Genomic DNA, 20,540 nt, shown 5'->3' with positions numbered 1-20,540 from the left:
ATTTTTAAATCACATTTTTCTTTCTCTATTAGTCTTGTTTTATGCCAACTGATTTTAGTAATCAAATGATTCACTAATGAGAATCATTATTATGGAAGATCAGTTTAGTTACAGTAATGGTGGCAAGTGAAATATTTAGAGAGAGAAACAGATATCACCTTCCTTCTAGAAATCTACCAAACAAATTGCTATAAGAGAAGTAGAGGAAACACATACAATGTTTATATCCAAACTATAATTTGCAGTGAAATGAATGAAGGCACATTATGGATAATAAACTAACCTGTAAAAATAGATTGACTTTTTCTAATTGTTCTATTATCTCCTGCCTTGCTCTTCTTCAACCTCCTGTTTATGGTGTTCCAATAGACCACGTTCTAACATATTCATTTCCATGTGACTTTTGAGGTTCACTAGTTCTTCTTCCAACCTCTCCTCATCCATCTGTAGTGTTTCACATTTATTTTGCATCATTTTCATATATAATGCCTGTTGAAGAACTTCAATCTCTCCATCCACATGTCGATCTTCTGAAGATGCAATTTCCACTGCCTCTATAGGATCAAACAATAAGGTTTGGTAATGAAGAAGGAAGACTGAGAATAGTCTAACATAAAAGTAGTAATTTTTAGTTGTAATAAAGTTCAGACACAGAGCCAAACCATATCAAAATGTAAATTACACTTTTAGTTGGGGGACAAGATGGTCAACCAGATGCAGTCAGGAAACACCTCTTCCACAGAGAGAAAACAAAATATTAAGTAAATCGTCACACTTTGAACAGATCTTTGGGAAAAGAAGAAACACATGAAGTCAATAGAGCGGCAATACAGACACTGAGTTTGAAGAGGGAGGAAGCTAGGGAGCCAGACGGAGTCACCAGACACCAGGACCAGCTCTTGGTTCAGAACGGGACCTAAGGAAGGAGAAAGTGAAGGAACTATGGGTCACACACGCTTGCCATGGACCTCTAAGATCCTAGCTACAAGAGATCCCATGATCCACACAGACATTTGAACTGGCAGAGGGCACTGCCAGGAGAGTAGGGAGAGGCGGAGCTCAAACATGCATGGAGCCCAAAAGGTTTCATGCATGAGGCAGCTGTAGCAAAATACAGGAATAGGCACCCATTCCTCAAGGCTCTCCACCTTTCTCTGCATGACTCTAGTCCCTGCTGACAGCTGGACCAGGAGAGAGCAGGGCTGCCTTTCCTGAGGGTCTGAAGTGCATCTGATCTGTACAGCCCCTTTTCTGCCGGGCCCTTCCCCAGTCGATGCCTGGTTGCTCCCTCAAGGGTGTACACATAGCACAGCCTCCACTGTACCACCTGAGTGTTTTTCTGGCAGACCAAAAGCAGTTTTCCTGCTCCAGCACAGCTTATCCCTGAGGTACAAGAGGATACAGCTACAAGACCTGTCCCAGCTTCCCAGAGTTTGAGCACAGTTAAGGGGTATTGAGCTCATAACTGTGGCCCAAGCTCAAGTTGGGGTGGCGCTCCTACTCTCAGAATACTGAGAAGAGTGAGGCACAGGAAAAAACAAATAACTTCATCAAAAAGTGGAGAAAGGATATGAACAGACACTTCTCAAAAGAAGACATTTATGCAGCCAACAGACACATGAAAAAATGCTCATCATCACTTGAATCAGAGAAATGCAAATCAAAACCACAATGAGATATCATCTCACACCAGTTAGAATGGCGATCATTAAAAAGTCAGGAAACAACAGGTGTTGGAGAGAGTGTGTAGAAATAGGAACACTTTTACACTGTTGGTGGGACTGTAAACTGGTTCAACCATTGTAGAAGACAGTGTGGCGATTCCTCAAGGATCTAGAACTAGAAATACCATTTGACCCAGCCATCCCATTACTGGGTATATACCCAAAGGATCATAAATCATGCTGCCATAAAGACACATGCACATGTATGTTTATTACGGCACTATTCACAATAGCAAAGACTTGGAACCAACCCAAATGTCCATCAACGACAGACTGGATTAAGAAAATGTGGCACATATACACCATGGAATACTATGCAGCCAAAAAAAAGGATGAGTTTGTGTCCTTTGTAGGGACATGGATGCAGCTGGAAAGCATCATTCTCAGCAAACTATAGCGAGAACAGAAAACCAAACACCGCATGTTCTCACTCATAGGTGGGACTTGAACAATGAGATCACTTGGACACAGAAAGGAAAATATCACACACCAGGGCCTATTGTGGGGTAGGGGGAGGGGAGAGGGATAGCATTAGGAAACATACCTAATGTAAATGATTATTTAATGGGTGCAGCACCCCAACATGGCACATGTATACATATGTAACAAACCTACATGTTGTGCACATGTATCCTAGAACATAAAGTATAATTAAAAAAAAAAACACACATGTTGACTGGAATACCATAAGCAGTGAGTTTTATCTCAACAACAGTAGAAAAGCAAGCAGATACAGAGTAAGCAGGAAAAAAATAGAGAACTTAGAGGACTCCATATGTTAACTCTATAGTTGTGAGTTTTTAAAATAATAACCATTTAAGCCCTAAATTTTCCTGATGTAATTTTGCCTTTTTATTTTAAAATGTCCAAAAGAAGCAACATACTATGTAGCCATGAGGAGTCCAAGAAACCTAGCATATCTGAATGTTGGAGAATCCTATTCTGTTTCTTATTAATATCTAGAGAGCAAAGGAAATTCTATAAATCTTGTAAGAAAATGCCAGGAGGTTAGCCCAGTGTTTTAGATAGTGGCAACTAAGCTAGTGTCACTTTTTAGAAACAAGTAAGGGGGAAACGTCAAACAAATTCAAAGGAGCCCAAGATAAAAACGTTCATATAAAATATAACCTTGCTGTGTAAATCAAACAAAATATAAAACTGTGTGTGCAAACTAGAAAATAAATGCTTCACAAACAGAAGGTAAGTTCTGTAGAAACCAAGAGTACACAATCCAGAAAGATGTTTGTCTTTATAGCAGAAAGGACTTACCAGAAATGACAAAAAAGCTTTCATTGTTCTAGGAGCGATATATGGTCTTTTATTAAAGGAGCCTTATTCAAACCAGACCTCAACATACCAAAAATCATGTATCAAATAACTGAGGTTTAAACTGAAAGAAGACTCACCAGGGCAGAAAGGGTGACTTATAGAAGCAGAGCGCTAAAGGGTATGAAGTGAAGACTGCATGCATGCTCCAAGAATCACCAATTCCTTCCAATTGTAAACTTTGCAGGTCCCATTTATGACACCATATGTGTAAACCTAAACAGCAAACAAAGAGTCTCTCAAGTAAAAAATATTTATTTGGAATAAATTATTGTAATGAGAATGTAAATGTCATAGTAAACCATGTGCATATTAATAGAGGTAAAGAAGAACAAAATTTTTAATGTGGAGGATTGCATAATTGTTTTTGAATTAATTATTCTTGACTGCAAAGATCAGTAACAAGGGTGATGAGTCTGAGGTTAGACCAGCAGTTTCTGGGCCTGTGTCACTGCAGGTGTCTTTTCTGTGTAAGGCTGCACTGGCCTTTGTGCAAGGTTGCGGTTTTTTAAGTCTTTTCTGATAGTTTTTATCAGACATATAAACATGACAATCCTCTAATGATGGCCTTCTTGGGTATATTTGACCAGGTTTTCTTTTTTTTTTTTTTTCTTTTTTTTTTTTTTTGAGATGGAGTCTCGCTCTGTCTCCCGGGCTGGAGCGCAGTGGCGGGATCTCTGCTCACTGCAAGCTCCGCCTCCCGGGTTTACGCCATTCTCCTGCCTCAGCCTCCGGAGTAGCTGGGACTACAGGGCCCGCCACCTCGTCCGGCTAGTTTTTTGTATTTTTTTAGTAGAGACGGGGTTTCACTGTGTTAGCCAGGATGGTCTCGATCTCCTGACCTCCTGATCCGCCCGTCTCAGCCTCTCAAAGTGCTGGGATTACAGGCTTGAGCCACCGCGCCCGGCCTGCCCAGGTTTTCTTAGTCTTAGTGAGACCATTTTGATTCTGATAACTTCCAGAGGGGTAAGGTGTACACGAGAGCAACATACCTTTTGTTTAATTTTGCTGTCAATGTTAAAGTTTTCTAATACATAGTATATTAAGAAAAAGAAGGAAATATAATTAACCAATATTTATATTTAAATTTAAAGATTACCCTGGCCTTTATTGGGAACCTGATAAGATCTGATTTATTTCAGCATGAGTGTGCATAAATTTTACATCAGATAGAGTTTCTGTGCAATGGGAATATTGTAAGATTGTTCATTTTGTTAATTTGATCATTTTAAAACCATATTAAATGAAAATAAAACATATAGAATATTTTAGCTTTAATCCCCATCAGAGACAAACAAACAAAAACATAAACAATGGAATCCATTTAAATTTAGCCATTAATATAAATTGAATTTTATCCTGCTAATAAAACAATAATTTACAATTCAAACTTTATGCATTAAGTCAAAAAATTAAAGAAGGAAAAATTACAACATTAGATCCTAGAATAAAGTATTTGATGATTACACATGCAAAATAGCATAATTTAAAAATTCTTAGTAAAAAAGGAAAATTCTGAAAATATACTAATCAAGAAAAAACATTAGAAGTCTTTCAATAAAGGTAAAGTTAAAAGATGGAGGGGACTGGGCTCTCACAATTCACCACTGTGTGAGATGGCTGAGTAGGAACCAAAACAAGGAAGAGAAGAAAAACAGGAAAGAAGCTGATTCAAAGAATCTGAATTGTAGCTGTTCACAGATGACATGGATGTAAACTAGAAAAGGAAGAAAATCTATTTTAACATGCAGAACATGAACTGTTAGAAACACAACATCCAGAAAATTGGGTAAATGCATGGTCAACATACTACTCTTCAGTAGTAACAATGGATGAACAACAGGAATAACAACAGCATAACACAGACAATCAACGTCTATCTTGATTATCAAATGTACCAAAATACACATTTACAAGACATGTCTAGGCCTGCAAAAACTCATAAAACTTTACTGAATGACACACACACAAAAAGACATGTTTTAAGACAAATCAAATCCTTGGATCAGAAAAGGTAGTAAAATAAAGATCTTTACGACACAAATTTAGTGTACTTTAAACCTGAAGTCAACATATTTCAAAAAAAGTCTCTTATGTATTAATCAAGAGACAAAATTATAGTAAAAGGAAACAAAATGGAGGGCTTGTCAAGTTTGATAGAAACTTATATGTATAATATAGTTTGGCTATGCCCCCACGCCAATCTCACCTTGCATTGTAATAATCCCCATGTGTCATGGGCGGGGCTAGGTAGAGATAATTAAATCATGGGAGTGGTTCCCCTATACTGTTCTCGTGGGAGTGAATAAGTCTCATGAGATCTTACACTTTTATAAATGGGATTCCCCTTGCAAAAGCTCTCTTGCTTGTCATCATATAAGACATGACTTTGCTCCTCATTTGCCTTCAGCCATGATTGCCAGGGCTACCCAGTCATGTGAAACTGTGAGTCAATTAAACCTCTTTCCCTGATAAATTACCCACTCTCGGATATGTCTTTATTAGCAGTGTGAGAACAGACTAATACGATGTATTATCTTAAACTTCTAAATGAATCAAATACAAAACACATACCAAACAATATTGAAATAAAATGACCTTAATACTACTTAAAACAAAATAAACAAAGACTCAAAAAATGACCCAAAAATGAAAATAAACTTCATAACCCCATAGCTCCTAAGAATTCTCTCACCTGCCTTCTGGTCTTAGGCTCCGGGAGGTTGCAAATGACCTGCTTTCTTTCTGATCCCAGGCTGTGCTCCCCCTGTCAGATAGTAAATCCCAGGTAACATACCTGCTGTCTGTAGATCTGAGCTTTCTTCTTGGACACCTTATACCCACAGTCCTCCAGGTGCAAGAGCAGGGTATCCATTCCCTTGGCACATCCGACTGCCATGGGGTGTCCCTGCAGGAGGTCGTCAATGTACTGGAGCAACATGCAGCCTAGGTCTCTAACGGCAACCAGTTTCTGGCTCTCAGGGGCTAGTCTGATGCTAAAGAAAGCGTCCTTCAGGTCTAGGCAGGTGAACCCACTCTCCTTAGCTGGCAGCAACCCCAACAACATGTACAGGTTAGGTACCATTGGGTGTAAAGTCACTATAGCTTGGTTGACCAAGTGCAAATCCTGTACCAGACTGTAGTCTTTGGTCCCTGGCTTGGGAACAAGCAGGAGGGGAGTGTTCCATGGAGACTGACAAGGGACTATAATTCCAAAAGCCTTCAGGCATTTGAGATGGACCTGGATACCTTCAGGAGCTTCTCTGGAAACTGGCTACTGTTTTTGCCTGACTGGCTGGGACCCAGGCATAACTTCCATGAGTACGGGGACTTAGTTGATTGCCAACCCTGGAAGGTTGTCTTCCGCCCACAACTTTGGTCACCACTTAGCCAGAACTGGTCCTATCTCCTGGCCTGGCTCAGTTAAGAAGAGTCTCCATTCCTCCTCCCGAGAAACCATAAGAGCCGTGATGACTCCCGTTCCAGGTAGCTTTAGCTGTAAAGAACTGTGCTTTGTAAAAGAGATGGTGGCTCTCAGCTTGCTAAGTAAGTCCCTTCTTAGCAAAGCAAGGGGCAGTCAGGCATGTACAGAAACTGGTGAATCACTTCATGCTCCCCAACAGTGCAGGTCCAGGGCAAACAGAAAGCTTGCTTTGCCAAAACCCCTGTGGCTCCAATTATATCACCAGTCTTTGTGGATAAGGGGGCAACTGGGGTGGTTACTACTGAATGTTCAGCACCAGTATCGACAAGAAACTCAATGTCCTTGCCCCCGACTGTCATCCTGATCATGGGCTCTTTGGGGACACATGAGCCTGGCCCCCTCAGTCCAGTAACCCTTCTGCCAGATTGAACAAGGCCCCTTCATCCTTGTCTAAGGCCTCCTGTTCAGAGTCACCTTGTTTCACTTTCAGCTGGGGGCACTTGTCCTTCCAGTGTCTTATTTCCTTACAGTCTCCCTTCTTTAACCCTTCCAGAAGGGCTTCCCTGTATCAGTTTAGACTTTGCATACCCTGTCTTTCATTTGGGTCCCACTGGGGGTCTGTTCCTGGTAATTGGATCCTCGTATACTCTTGGGGCTTTGGTAATCAGCTGGAACATGTTTTTCCAGCCACTTAGTTGCTGCTTGGAGCACTCTCTTCCTTTCCTCTGTGTTAAAGAGGTATGTGAGCAACTGGTGGCAATCAGCCCAGGTGGGGTTGTGGGTCTGGGTAACAGCTTGGAGCAAATCAATTGTAGCTTGAAGCTTTTCAGTATAGCATGGGGTATTGTTTATCCAATTGAGGAGATCAGCAGAGGTGAAGGGTTGGTACACCAAGGCATGCCTTTCCACCATATGCCCGTCCTCATCTACCCCAGTATACCATTGGTCTCTCAGGGGCATTTGTATCCCAGTTCTAGGCCTTAAACAGGCTGCCAAGGAAGGGGTTTCCTGAGGTCTCGCATCCTTTCTTTTCCACTCTGGGTGGCCTAGGGGTGTGTAGGCCTTGTGGAAGCTCAGGCACATTGGGCTCAGGAGTAGGAGGTCTTCCTTTTTGGTGAAAGTAGGGGGTCACTGGCACCATTTCTTGCCATGAATCCTCTGATGTCGGGTAGGAGAGGACTTTAGGAGCCGACTCCCCTTGGCGGGTACAGGGGGATTCTTCCTTGGCTGGCTGTTCCTTTGCCACTAGTACTACTGTTGCCTGTCCTCTTAACCACTGTGGGGGTCTAAAACCAGCTGTAACCAAGTGTCTATGTACGTAAACTGGTCTGGGTGTCTGGACTTATGAGTTACCTTGTGCCATACCTTTGAAACAAGGGACCTGACTAGGCTTCCTTCAGATGGCCAACCTACTTCTAATGCCAGTCAGTCTATCTCACACAAAGTTCTAAGATTTCCTGCTGTCATAGTAACTCCACAGTCTCCAATAAATGCTTTCTTAAAATTTTTTAACATAGTTCCTAGCAGAGAGGGCTTACTTTATGTTCTACCCATCTTCCTCCCAAGATAAAACAACACTCACACCACAAGAAGGAAAGGGTTACGGGGTCACTCCTTTCCCTCACCTGTCTCAAACTCAAGCACTTAGTCACTTTCACTTTCCTTTTTGCAAACAAGTCAAGTCAAATCAATACTGAGATCAAAGTACCAATAAGGGCGCATCTTGGGTGATCAGGCCATGCTTCCACTCAAATGGAGCAGACAAGTTCCCAGGACTGGTCCTCCCAGATTCCAGATGTCCAGACTCCAAGCGCTGGTTCCTTCCTGGTGTTCAGCCGCTGTGTTGATCCTCCACAGGGGCCTACCATGCACTGCTCTGACAAAGGGTTCCACCGGGGCAAATGCCTACCTGGGAGCACTCTCAGGATCCGCATCACTCAAGCTGGCAGGAGTCCCCTACAGGGATGCTCAATAGGGCAGGCCTAAGCCAACTAAGGGGCTGCCTCAACCATCCATTAATCACCTCACTTCCCAATCAGGGAACCAAGAAATGTAGCAAGACTAGCCACAGACAGAACCCCTCAGACAGCAGGTTAAAGAAGAAAGAGGCTTTATTTGACCAGAAGAATTGGCAGGCTTGTGTCTCAAGAACCGAGCTCTCCAAAGAAAGAGTTCCTGGCCCTTTTAAGGGCTTACAAATCTAAGCGGTTCACGTGAAAAGGTCATGACAGATTAAGATCCACAGATAGCACATGTGGTTAGAGTGGGGGGTTAATCTTTAACCTCAGGAGAAATGGCCTCTGTCCTCAACAGGCGGCAGGGATCTCCCTCACTCCCACATATCACACACATGTGTTGATAAATCTAATCACATGACCCTTGCTCTGTGAGAAGCACTGGGAAAGGTTGGGGAACAGTTAACCACTCAGATATAATGAGCATTTCAACTGCACTCACTCCACCCAGCCTTCAGGTGAGAAGTCCCTAGGTTCTTTCACAGCCCATGCTCTGTTTTTATGCAGCCTGTCTACAGTGGACAGTAAAGTGTCCATTGTGGAAATAGATTTTTTTAAAGTTAGATAATAGGTTATGCTCACACATTTCACATTGGTGCAACTAAAATACAATAATTTATCTTTTTCCATTGCTATTACTTTTTGTTCAGAGATATCAAAAAAAAGACTGGTGTACAGTGTCAGAAAATATTATTTGTATTTTGTCTTATGTACACTGTGAATAGTAGCAACTCAGTGCTGATGAAATAGCCCAATGACCTTACAAGGTATCAGTTAGTTTTTCTCTTTTCTCTCTGATTATGTGCGTACTTAGTCATTGTGCTCATGCCTAATTTTTTAGAACCCAATGTTGGCTGCTTCACCGACAGGTATCAAATCACATTCCACACAACATCAAAGAGGAAACGTCAAGCCAATAGCACATAGAATATTTGAATAAAAACCATTGCTTTTTAGTTCAGAGAACATTCTCCCCAGGTGTTCTCTTTAAATCATATTGATTGAAACTCTATTATATGGCCACTCTACGCAGAGACAACTCTCTGACTCACAGAAGAACACAAGAGAACATGCATGAGCATGGCTGTTGTTACTTGTACTGTTTCACAAGACCTGACAAAAAGGCTGTCAGCTTCTGCACTGGAACAGGGTGTCATGATAAACCTGTCATATTCAGAACACTCATCACAGATGCACAAGAATATACATGCAGTCCAAGGGCAGTGTGCTGGACAAGATAATTAAGTAAAATAACTTCCTATTTTTAGATTTGTACAATTTGTTTATTATATTATTATACTAAAGCTAAACATAGAAAGTGACTAAATTCATCATCTTGTATAAGAACAAAAATAGCCCTTAAATGATGGTTTTGTTTTTGCTTTTTTTTTTTTGTTTGCTTTGTTGTTTTGTTTTGTTTTGTTTGACACAGAATTTCACGTTTTTGTTGCCCAGGCTGGAATGCAGTGGCACAATCTCGGCTCACTGCAACCTCTGCCTCCCAGGTTCAAGCGATTTTCCTGCCTCAGCCTCCCAAGTAGCTGGGGTTACAGGCACCTGCCACCAAGCTTAGCTTCGTTTTTTTGTTTGTTTGTTTGTTTGTATTTTTAGTAGAGACGGGATTTCACCATGTTGGCCAGGCTAGTAACGAACTCCTGACCACAGGTGATCCACCCACCTTGGCCTTCCAAAGTGCTGGGATTACAGGTGTAAGCCACTGCGCCTGGCCAAATGAGGTTCAAAAAATATTACTACAGATGCATAAATAACTTATTTAAATACAAATAACACATCTAAAACACCAAAATGAAGCATGACAATTTTATGTAATAATTGAAAAGGCTTTTTATAAGTATAAAATAAAACATAAGCATAATTTAGAACAGTAATAACAACACATTTGCATGTCCGTTTGTTTTTTTGAGACAGAGTCTCGCTCTATCACCCAGACTGAAGTGCAGCGGTACAATCTCAGCTCACTGCAACCTCTGGCTCCTGGGTTCAAGCATTTCTCATGCCTCAGCCTCCCTAGTAGCTGGGACTACTGGTGTGCACCACCACACCCAGCTGATTTTTGTATTTTTAGTAGAGACAGGGTTTCAACATATTGGCCAGACTGGTCTCAAACTCTTGAACTCATGATCCACCCACCTCGGCCTCCCAAAGTACTGGGATTACAGGCATGAGCTATCGCACCGGGCCTGCATGTTTTATTTTTTCAGAAAGTTTAAACAGATACAAAGTCAAAATTGATTAGAGACTAAATAATGGATTATAATTTATTTTGTAAGGAAATAGTTCAGTTTAAAAACATCTCCAAGAAATCAAAACTAACAAAAAAAAGAAATTTAAAATGCAAACAAATATTACCTAAAAATAAAAGTTCTCAATTCGATTTATAATTTGTGAACTGTGATTAGATATGGGTTGAGAAGTTTATATAGATCATTTCACCAACTACTGAATAGGCAGTAAATATTTCCATAACATTTTTCTGAGGGTGTCAATTGAGAGAGAATTTCACAGCAGGTAAAATAAGAGAAGAAAACTGAAAAAGCTCCCAAGAGTATGTGGAGGCAACACTATGACCCATTTCTTTCCCTGAAATGGCAAAAACAAAAGTGCAGTACCCTGGGTGAGATTCTGCTCATGAGAGAAAGCACCCCGAGGAGGCTCACGTGGGTGTGAAGAACATCACTTAGATAAAAGGCTACAAAAACGACATGCTGTGTATCAGAAGGTGCTGCTGTCCTTTCCTGCCCACTACCACTGGGCAGTGCAGTTATGTTGTTATCTTGTCCAGCCCACCACCCTGTCAGGTGAAGATTTTGTCCAGCCCACTGCCACTGGACTGTATGTAAGGCGATATTTAGCCTGCTGCCACTGAACCATTTCTGTACATAAGATGGCCGTGCTCCAGCCTGCCACCACCGAACACTTACCCCTATATTTAAACTTCTACTAAACCTGGTATCTCTTTTGCTGGCTCTGAGACTCTTTTTTGGCTACTTGAACCTGGTGCCTTCCCTATTGAAGTTAATAGGAGTTTGGCACAACAAGTAGCCCATGAGCACAATAAAACTAAGATCAGGGAAGGGGAAATCCATGGGGGGAATCCCAGCCTGTCTATCCACTTTGTTTTTGAGCTCAATAGCCACTATCCCTGAAGGATGGGCCCCACTGCATACGTACAAGGACATCCTGACAATGCTGAAGGATCTGGAGGAGTTTTTGCAGGATGGGTATTTGACTGAGCAAGAGTCAGATACTAGAGTGGAAGCAGCCATGGCTGGCTGGCAACTTCCAACTATGCTCCAAGCATCCAGGGAGGCTCTGCTCACAGCGCAGGCAAGGGTTCATCGGTTCAGGATGAACTGTCATTAGAGAGAGATGCCAGACAAAACGGAGACCCTGGATTGTTAGGTAGCCTGTTTGAAGGGTCAGCAACTCTTACGCACACACAGGAAGCAGACCCACAGTACTTGCCCTCACTAGAAGATTACAGTGCACCAGAATGCATGGCTGCATTGCAGTGCAATTGGTGACTCTGAGAAATACTTTCAGACAGAAGGTGAGAGAGTTGTTTGCAGGGTGCCTTCTCCATCTATGGGACATGGAGGTGGAGGACATTATACTCTCCAAACTGCAGATGAGTAGAATGGCATTCATCATAAACCACCTGGCCCTGAAGGCCATGTCTTGGTGGCACCTGTAATGGGGATCAGACTATCTCCCTCAGCTGGGTGGTTGTGGGCTGCAAGGTAGCCTGGCCAAATGAGGCTGATGTCCATGTCTTCTCCGTGATGGCAGATTGTGGAGAAATTGAAATACATACTTCAGGAACTAGGGATAAGACATGCTACCTTTAAGGAGCATTACTGTGGGTCCTTACAATGAGTTCTCACTGCCAACATAAAAGATACTATCCTACAGTCAGTACTTAACCAAGAGTGTGTCTATCCTGTGCCCCCTGGTAGGACAGCCACGGTCTCAAACAGCCCTGGTGGCCACTGACTTAGGAGAAATGGAGAAAGTGCATGGGCAATAAGTGTGCACTGCCAGAATTAAAGACAAGGGAGCCAAAGGGAAGAACACAGCCATGGGGCCCATCCGGGTAACCCAGCGACAAATGTAGCATGACCTGGTCATGGCAGGGACACCAACCATGTAAATAGATAAGCAGCCTAGCACTGTTCTAGTCAGATTGAGGTGGAAACTCAAAAAGGGGCCTCAGGTTCAGCCTATAGGCTCTCCTGCAAATGACTGGCAGGTACCAACCTCTGTAGACTAGAATTAACGCCAAGGCCCTGAAAACCCAGTAAAAGCAATGGATGGTGGCCAGGGTATCTGGGGACTGGAGGCCACAGAGACTGGAGGCTAACTATGTATTTGTCATCTAAGAAAAAACAGACTGCTTGCCCTATGACAGCAATAGATGGTTATGGAGGAGGGGCCATGAAAGCCAAACAGGTTGAACTAGAATTACAAGTTGAGAGACTGCCACCAAAACCCTATTTAGTATACATAGCTCCTATCATGGAATACATCTTGGAAATGGATATTTTATCAGGCCTGACCTTGCAAACAACTGCCAGGAAATTTCAACTGAGAGTCAATATGGTAAAGCATGCAACTGGGGGAAAGTAAAATGGACACGGGTATAGTTGCCAACCCCACAGCAAGTAGTAGCACTGAAGCAATACCACCTGCAGGGGTGGGAATTAGGACATCCCAGGGACTGTTAAGGAGTTAGCCCAGGTAGACATTATAAGGCCAGGATACAGCCCATGCAACAGCCCTATATGACCTGTGTGAAAGCCTGATGGGACATCAAGAATGAAGATAGATAGCTGGGAACTAAATAAGATGGTTCCCCCGAAGTATGCAGCTGTTGTCAATATTGCCTCCCTTCTGACATGAGTAGGAGAATTTCTACACACATGTTTTTTGATCAATTTATCCAATGCCTTCTTCGGCACACTCATTACTCCAAAGAGTCAAGGCCAATTTGTGTTCACCTGAGAAGGAGAACAATGAACCCTCTCCACCTTGCTCCAGGGATACCATTCTGGAGGGGGTACAGATTTTCATTACATTGATAATATCATGCTAACTTTGAAGATTTTTTCCAGCTTACCAACTGCACCCCCCAGCCTGTGACCTTGACAACAGAGGGTAGGTGGTCAGCATGGACAAAGTCTAAGGTTGAGGCTTCTTAGTCAAATACTTTGGTGTCATCTGGTCAGGTAAGACTAAAGTTGTTCCATCTGCCTTTATGAATAGAGTGCAAGCCAACCCATGTCCTGCCACACCAAAGCAGTTGGAAAGCTTCTTAGGCCTGCTAGGGTATTATTTTCCTCCCCATTTGGAGAAATTTCTTAGGCCCCCTATACCACTTAGTCAAGAAGGGGACCTCTGGGATTGGTTCACAAGGAAAGACGATGCCTTTGAACAAGGTAGTCACAGTGAAACTGTGGTAGGCCAGGTCTCCAAAAGCTGAACAGGCAGGCCTCCATCACAAGTGTTTCAGCACTGACTGAGTGGTTAGGTTAAATATTAAAGGCTGAGAGAGCTGGTGCCCTTAGACAGAGGCTGGATCAAGTAATAAAGGCCCATCAAGAGTCTTGCCCAGGTCTTCCTGGGCCTTGAAGCATGACAACATAATGAAAGATTGCTAACATTCTTCATACTAAGACCCATTCAGGATTAAACAAGTTTTATTGGCAGTCAGAAGGAACTCCCCAAACCTCCACAACTTAGTGGGAGACAAGGTAAGTATAATCACCTTTGATAAGGGTAATGATCTTTGATAAGGGTAATCAACTTTGGCACCTGAACTTATCTAGATTTAGTACACTTACTGAGCCTCTGGAAGAAGGTCCCCAAGACTCAGACTTTAGTTATAGATTAGAAGAAATTAATTACTTATGTCTTTAGATGAATGCACAGTTACAGGTAGACACTTAGCTTAGAAGCACTGGAAAACTTTGTAATTTTGAGTTAGTTTGGACATATTTTCACTGTCTTTTCCCTGTGCCTGGTTTGAGGAACAAACTCTCTTTCTCAGTTCATCTGCATCTCGTTATTGGGCCGTGAGAATAAGCAGCCTGACCCTCAGTTTGGTCCAGGAACAAAACAAACACAAGCCTTGCGGGGAGGGTCTAGTGCAGGAACAGTCTTGTGAGGTGAAAATAGACAGGTACCCTGAGGGGTCTGGGTGGGACCCATGGCAAAGTCTAGGTCAGAAATGTGTGCCTTCAGGATTCTGGTCCCAACTATGGAAGGGAACTGAAGTTGGATAACGGTGTAATGAAATAACTCTGTGCTGCATATCATGCTCTGCGGTCGCTGGGGGATGTTGCAGAGTGGGTCCCAGTGCTGCCATGTGCCCAGTGTCCATGGCAGGTTGGCTGAAGGCTGCTATCTAGAGAATGAAGTCTGAAAGTGCCCAGACACAGACTATGACCAGATGGCATGCATGCCTGTCACAAAGGAGCACATTAACCAATAACCCCTTAAGCACAGAACTGTATTTGGTGCTTGGCCCTATCACCTATGTGGCAGCTGAAGGGCAGTCTTTGATAGAGGCCATTGACCTCTATAGGTTTCCTCCTTCATACAAGATGGACAGGACCCAATTCCTGACACACCTTTGCCTCAGCCTGAGACTCGTGGAAACCTAGTGTTTTCCTTGCCACAGGACCTGCCCACATTATTAGTGACCCTAGAAAAAGAAAACCAGTCCTCTAATGGTTCAATTTCCCACTCTATGGGGGAAGGGTCTAGAACAAGATATACAGTTCACACTTCTGCATCCTACTCCCTCTCATACCTCCGGGAAAATGAGTCCTGATCCTCTATTACTCAATGGGCAATCATCCTCATTGTGGATCATTGTAGTGGACTTGGTGTCTTGCTCTGTCCTTCTGTGGCACAGAGGGGGCCAATACATTTGGTACTGTAAACCAGGCACCAGGCCATTGCCAAGGGTGTGCTCCAATAGAGCAACACAACTTTCTGTGTCTTGCTAAAGGGTCATGACTTGCCCTTGCTTGTATCCACTAAACATCTCATTTTCCACCCATAGATGATGTGCAGAAAACTTCTTTGCTGACTGGGCACAGTCAGTGACCTTTCTCCAGAACAAAATAGGCTGTGATCTCATGGAGAGCTGCTCCTTTCCTCCACTAAGGGCCTGCCATGGCACAGCCAAGATCAACTCCCAAGCGCTGGGAATAGCCTACCGGTTGTTATTGTATTCATGATTTCATTGTTGCTGTAGTCTGTCCTGCTGCTGTGGCATCTGGCTACAATGCTCCTTTGCATGCCTGGCCCCAGGAAAGTTTTTTAAAATGGTGTTATCAGAATGTGGGGGCCATTCCAGTATTCTGGGATGGGCTGTAGGGTAAACACACCTGAGAGCAATAACTGAAGCATACCCTGAGAATGACCTTGTATGGCAGATGCATCTGAATATGTGTTTCCTGCTAGGAAAACTGGGAGCGGCCACCTTGGAGATTCGTTCCTCATCTGTAAGGAATATTTGAGCCCCCGATCTGTCCTGTGGGATTGAAGTCCTGCGTTTTATGTTAAATAAAGTTTGCCTTGAGGAGGTTATTAAGGGTAGGGTGTAAGTGAAAATGCTGTATAACCTGCATGCTGTTAGCAAATGGTTGCAGTTCTCCTGCCTATCCTACTGGCACTGAGCTGCACAGTTATCTTGTCCAGCGTGCCACCCCCTAGACTGTATGTAAGGTGGGTACCTGGTCTGCCCATCAGCTCTAGACTGTATGTGATGCAGATACCTTTTCCAGCCTGCCAGTCCCGGACTGTTTCTGTACAACAGCTCTCCTGCCCAGCTGATCACCACTGGACTCTCCCCAGCATGGAAACCCCTATTAAACCCTGTGGATCATTTGCTGATGCTGAGTCTCTTCTTTAACCTCTTGAACCTGGTGCCTTCTTCATTGTAGTTAATGAGGTTTGGCCCAACATGATGTTATAAAGGTGACCAAAATTCAATAAACATTATTATAAATAAAATAAATCTTAAAAAAAAAAAACCAGCTTATCTGGAAACCATCACTTTCAGCAAACTAACACAAGAATGGAAAATCAAACACCACATGCTCTCACTCATAAGTGGGAGTCGCACAATGAGAACACATGGACACAGGGAGGGGAACATCACACACCGGGGCCTGTCAGGGGATAGGGGCTAGGGGAGAGATAGCATTAGTAGAAACACCTAATGTAGCTGACAGGTTGATGGGTGCAGCAAATCACCATGGCACATGTATACCTATGTAGCAAACCTGTACATTCTGCACATTTATCCCAGAGCTTAAAGTATAATAAAAGAAAAAAAAAAGAAAGAAAAACAGCTTCTGTTGGCTTCTTACTCTTCCTTTTCTCACTTCCCTACTGTGCTTCCAGTGATCACCATTCCAATAACTTGTGCTAACCCTAGCCTAACCCTGAGCCTAAACTTGCACTCATGTCAAGCATCATAATAATACAATTTAAAACAAACAGTAAACTATTCAACAAATAAGATATAATACATGTGGCCAAAGATTAAGATATGTTATATTTCATGAATATAATTTTCTTATTATTAAACCATTATACTATAATAATGACCATCATAGAGTCATAAACAACAATCAATTAAATAGCTCTTTAAGCACACCTCTAAAGAATGGACACATCATTTACATATGCAATTAAATTCTTGCGCATGTGGAAAGAGTGTATTTTGAACTTGAGGATTTTGGTAACACCCTGTTCTAGTGCACAAAGGATGGCCTTTTTGTCAGATCTTGTAAAACAGCACAAGTAACAATAGCCATTCCCAATCACATGCTCATGTGTCTTCCAGTGCCTGAGAGATGTTTCTTCATAGAGTGGCCACAGGATACAGTTCTGGTCAATGAGGTTTAGAGAGAAGTTCCTGGCAATGATGGCCTTCTCTGAATTAAAGAGAAATGGCTTCATACCTAATTCCCTATGTCCTGTTAGCTTTACATTTTCTCCTCATTGCTGTTTGGAATATGGTTTGAGGAAATGAAAACAAACTGGTATTCAATAAGACCACTGCACTGTGGCATCAGTCCTGGGATGCTACCTATTCATAGTGAAAATAAGACAAATACACATATTCTATTCTGATACTATCCAACAGTCTTTTCTTGGTACATCTGAACACAAACTCGTAGCTACAGAGTGAGATGCATTATTGTATTTCAACTGTACCAATGTTAAATGTGTGAGCTACCCAACTTTGTTGCATCTATTTCCAAAAATTGACACTCCACTTTCTACTCTAGACAGGCTGGGTGAAAACGGAACATTGACTGTGAAAGAACCTGGGAACTTTCCTGCTAAACGCTGGTTGGAATGTTTGAGGATAAAATGCTCACTGCATCTGACTGGCCAACTGCTCCCCCATTTTTGCCAGTGCTTCTCACAAAGCCAGGACCACAGGACTACACTGATCCATAGGCTGGGTGGAAGTCAGGAAGGGCCCTGCCACCTGTGGGTCAGCTTCCCTGGAAAATCACCCATCTACAGTGGATTAAAACTAAGTTGAGGTTATATTTTGTGATCATCTCCCAAGATACTGGAGTATGAGTAACCACAGCACCTGCCAATCCTGCCTAGTACAGTCTCCCAAAGGCATCATCACCCTGAACATCTTGTCTGATAACATAATATCTTAAAGCTGTGCCCACAGAGTTTGCTTCAGCCACCACCTCATCTTCTCACTGCCCCTGATCTAGGCCTGAGAAAGTACAACAAGCTCTGTTTCCCAGCAGCTGATGGTCTGCACTACTGCTAAATAAGTCCCCTAAGTCATAAAGACCCAATACCACTTCCCTAATCCTCAAAATGGACCACATTCCCCACATCCCCTTTTTATCTCCGTTACATATTTCCTTGAGATGACATCACCAGTAGCTACCCTATGACCTCAAAGTGATTTTAAAAAACTCACTTCCACTTTAATTCCAGAAGTGTTCCCCATATTTTCTTTCAGTAGGTCGTATCTACCTCTCTGAGAAGAACGTCATCATCGTGTTTCTCTGTCTCCACATCCGCCACAGAGCTGGCTACCTGGTTCAATCCTCTGGATCATGAGACTCTTTCCCTCTTATCTCAATTAAGTGGTCACAATGTTGTATTTAAAGCTTTCAAATGGATACAAACTTCTCAGTTAAAACTACTTCTCATTGCATTAAAGAATTCCATCCCACTCATGAGAACCAAGAAAGCCCTGTGTGACATGACCTCGGGTGGAGAGAGCGCTGAGAAAGTTGCAGCCACAGCACAGGCGTAGGAGAAGAGTTGTAATGAATGTGGAGCTGAGGGTGAAGAGACAATGAGAAACTACAAATAATTAGAAAATAAAGCAGACAGAACTATGTCTTCTAAATTCATGGAGCCAATTGTGCTGCCTGGATACAGATGTTCTCTCGCTACATGTAGAAGTAATGTCACTTCTGGACTGGATGTTTCAGTCTCTTACCTGGAGCTACAAATACATTTCAATAGGAATACTTTACTACTAATTCTGGAGCATCGAATAAACACCCAGAATTGTCTTGGTTATTAGTTTACTCTATAGACGTGTTAAAACAACGCCTTGATTCGTGAGGCCTCACAAGTTTTCACCTGATTCAACTGTTACAGTATAGTCAGAAAACCTTATGATGCTACTTATAAAAAGAGAATGGAACAATTAAAAATGGCTTCAATACAGTTCTTCAATTGAGTAGAAAAAATGGAATGTATACATTAAATAAAATATAACTTATTATACTTACCATGGAATTACATCTTTGAATTAATTTCTGAATACCATTAAATTTCATAAAAGTGTCCATTAGTAGATTATATGAACAGAACTATTAGCAGAATATATAAACAAAACCTAATGAATGCTGGAACGTGTAAATCATGTAATAGTTCTCACATGAGTAATAGGCAAAAAACACAGGACTTGTACTAAGGGAGACATATTTTTGAATAAATGAATTCAATGTAGAGACCATCAATTTATTTCATTATCTGTGAGGTTTCTAGATTGCTATTAAAACATCAACTCTTTTAAAATAATCTGTTTTGTTCTAATATTTTCTGTTTCTTCTTCTCATTCTCAAGATAGGAACTCTCTCTCTCTTGCTTGCACACACACACACACACACACATACACATGCACACATTAATTGTTCCATAGTGCTCATATTCCTAAACTTTAGATTTGCATATTTGTATATTTGTTATTATAAATAAAATCCAAAACTCTCTGTGCGTGTGTGTGTGTGTGTGTGTGTGTGTGTGTGTGTATTATTTATTTATTTTTGAGGTGTAGTTTCACTCTTGTTGCCCAGGCTGGAGTGCAACAGCAGGATCTTGGCTTATCACAACATCCACCTCCCAGGTTCAAGTGATTCTCCTGCCTCAGCCTCCCAAGTAGCTGAAATTACAAGCATGTGTCACCACATCTGGCTAATTTTTGTATTTTTAGTAGAGACGGGGTTTCCCCGTGTTGGTCAGGCTGGTCTCGAACTCCTGACCTCAGGTGATCTGACTGCCTCAGCCTCCCAAAGTGCAGGGATTACAGGCATGAGCCACCACGCCTGGCCCTCTGTGTATATTTTATAGGCCCAGAGGGGTGGCATGTAGAAAAGACATTATAGGATCAAATGTTATAGAAAGATTATAGTTTATTATTATACTCCTATAAAATTTTCATTATGGCCATGATAAAGTCCCAGTAGTTACAATAAAAGAATAAAATACAACTTATGGAATTAATGTTCTTGATATATGGAATTAATATTCTTGGAACTATTTAGAGTTTAACACCACTGGGAATAAAAATTGCTAGAGATGGGGCTAGGTTATCCAATAGTATGTAATTATCATATGCTATCTAGAATCTTAAGCAAGGTTAATAGGTTAATATTTTTGTAGGATAACATGTCATTCAATACACAACAGTGTTAAAAAAAAGTTTAGTTTTAATTGTTAAAACAAATTAAGTAT

At 42.0% G+C, this 20,540-nt stretch overlaps 1 long non-coding RNA gene across 1 annotated transcript; it reads right to left on the bottom strand.

Annotated features, from left to right (window-relative positions):
• Nucleotides 1–289: 289 nt before the first annotated feature.
• On the bottom strand, nt 290–18,643 carry LOC139356092 (uncharacterized). The gene is made up of 3 exons (XR_011607474.1): nt 18,487–18,643; nt 3,131–3,266; nt 290–554 (listed from the first exon to the last, which is right to left on the bottom strand). It is a non-coding gene; the product is annotated as an uncharacterized lncRNA (long non-coding RNA).
• Nucleotides 18,644–20,540: the final 1,897 nt, after the last annotated feature.

This window comes from Macaca nemestrina, chromosome 9, assembly GCF_043159975.1.
Source record: "Macaca nemestrina isolate mMacNem1 chromosome 9, mMacNem.hap1, whole genome shotgun sequence".
Classification (NCBI taxonomy): Eukaryota; Metazoa; Chordata; class Mammalia; order Primates; family Cercopithecidae; genus Macaca; species Macaca nemestrina.
This window is presented reverse-complemented; position numbering and strand designations above follow the sequence as displayed.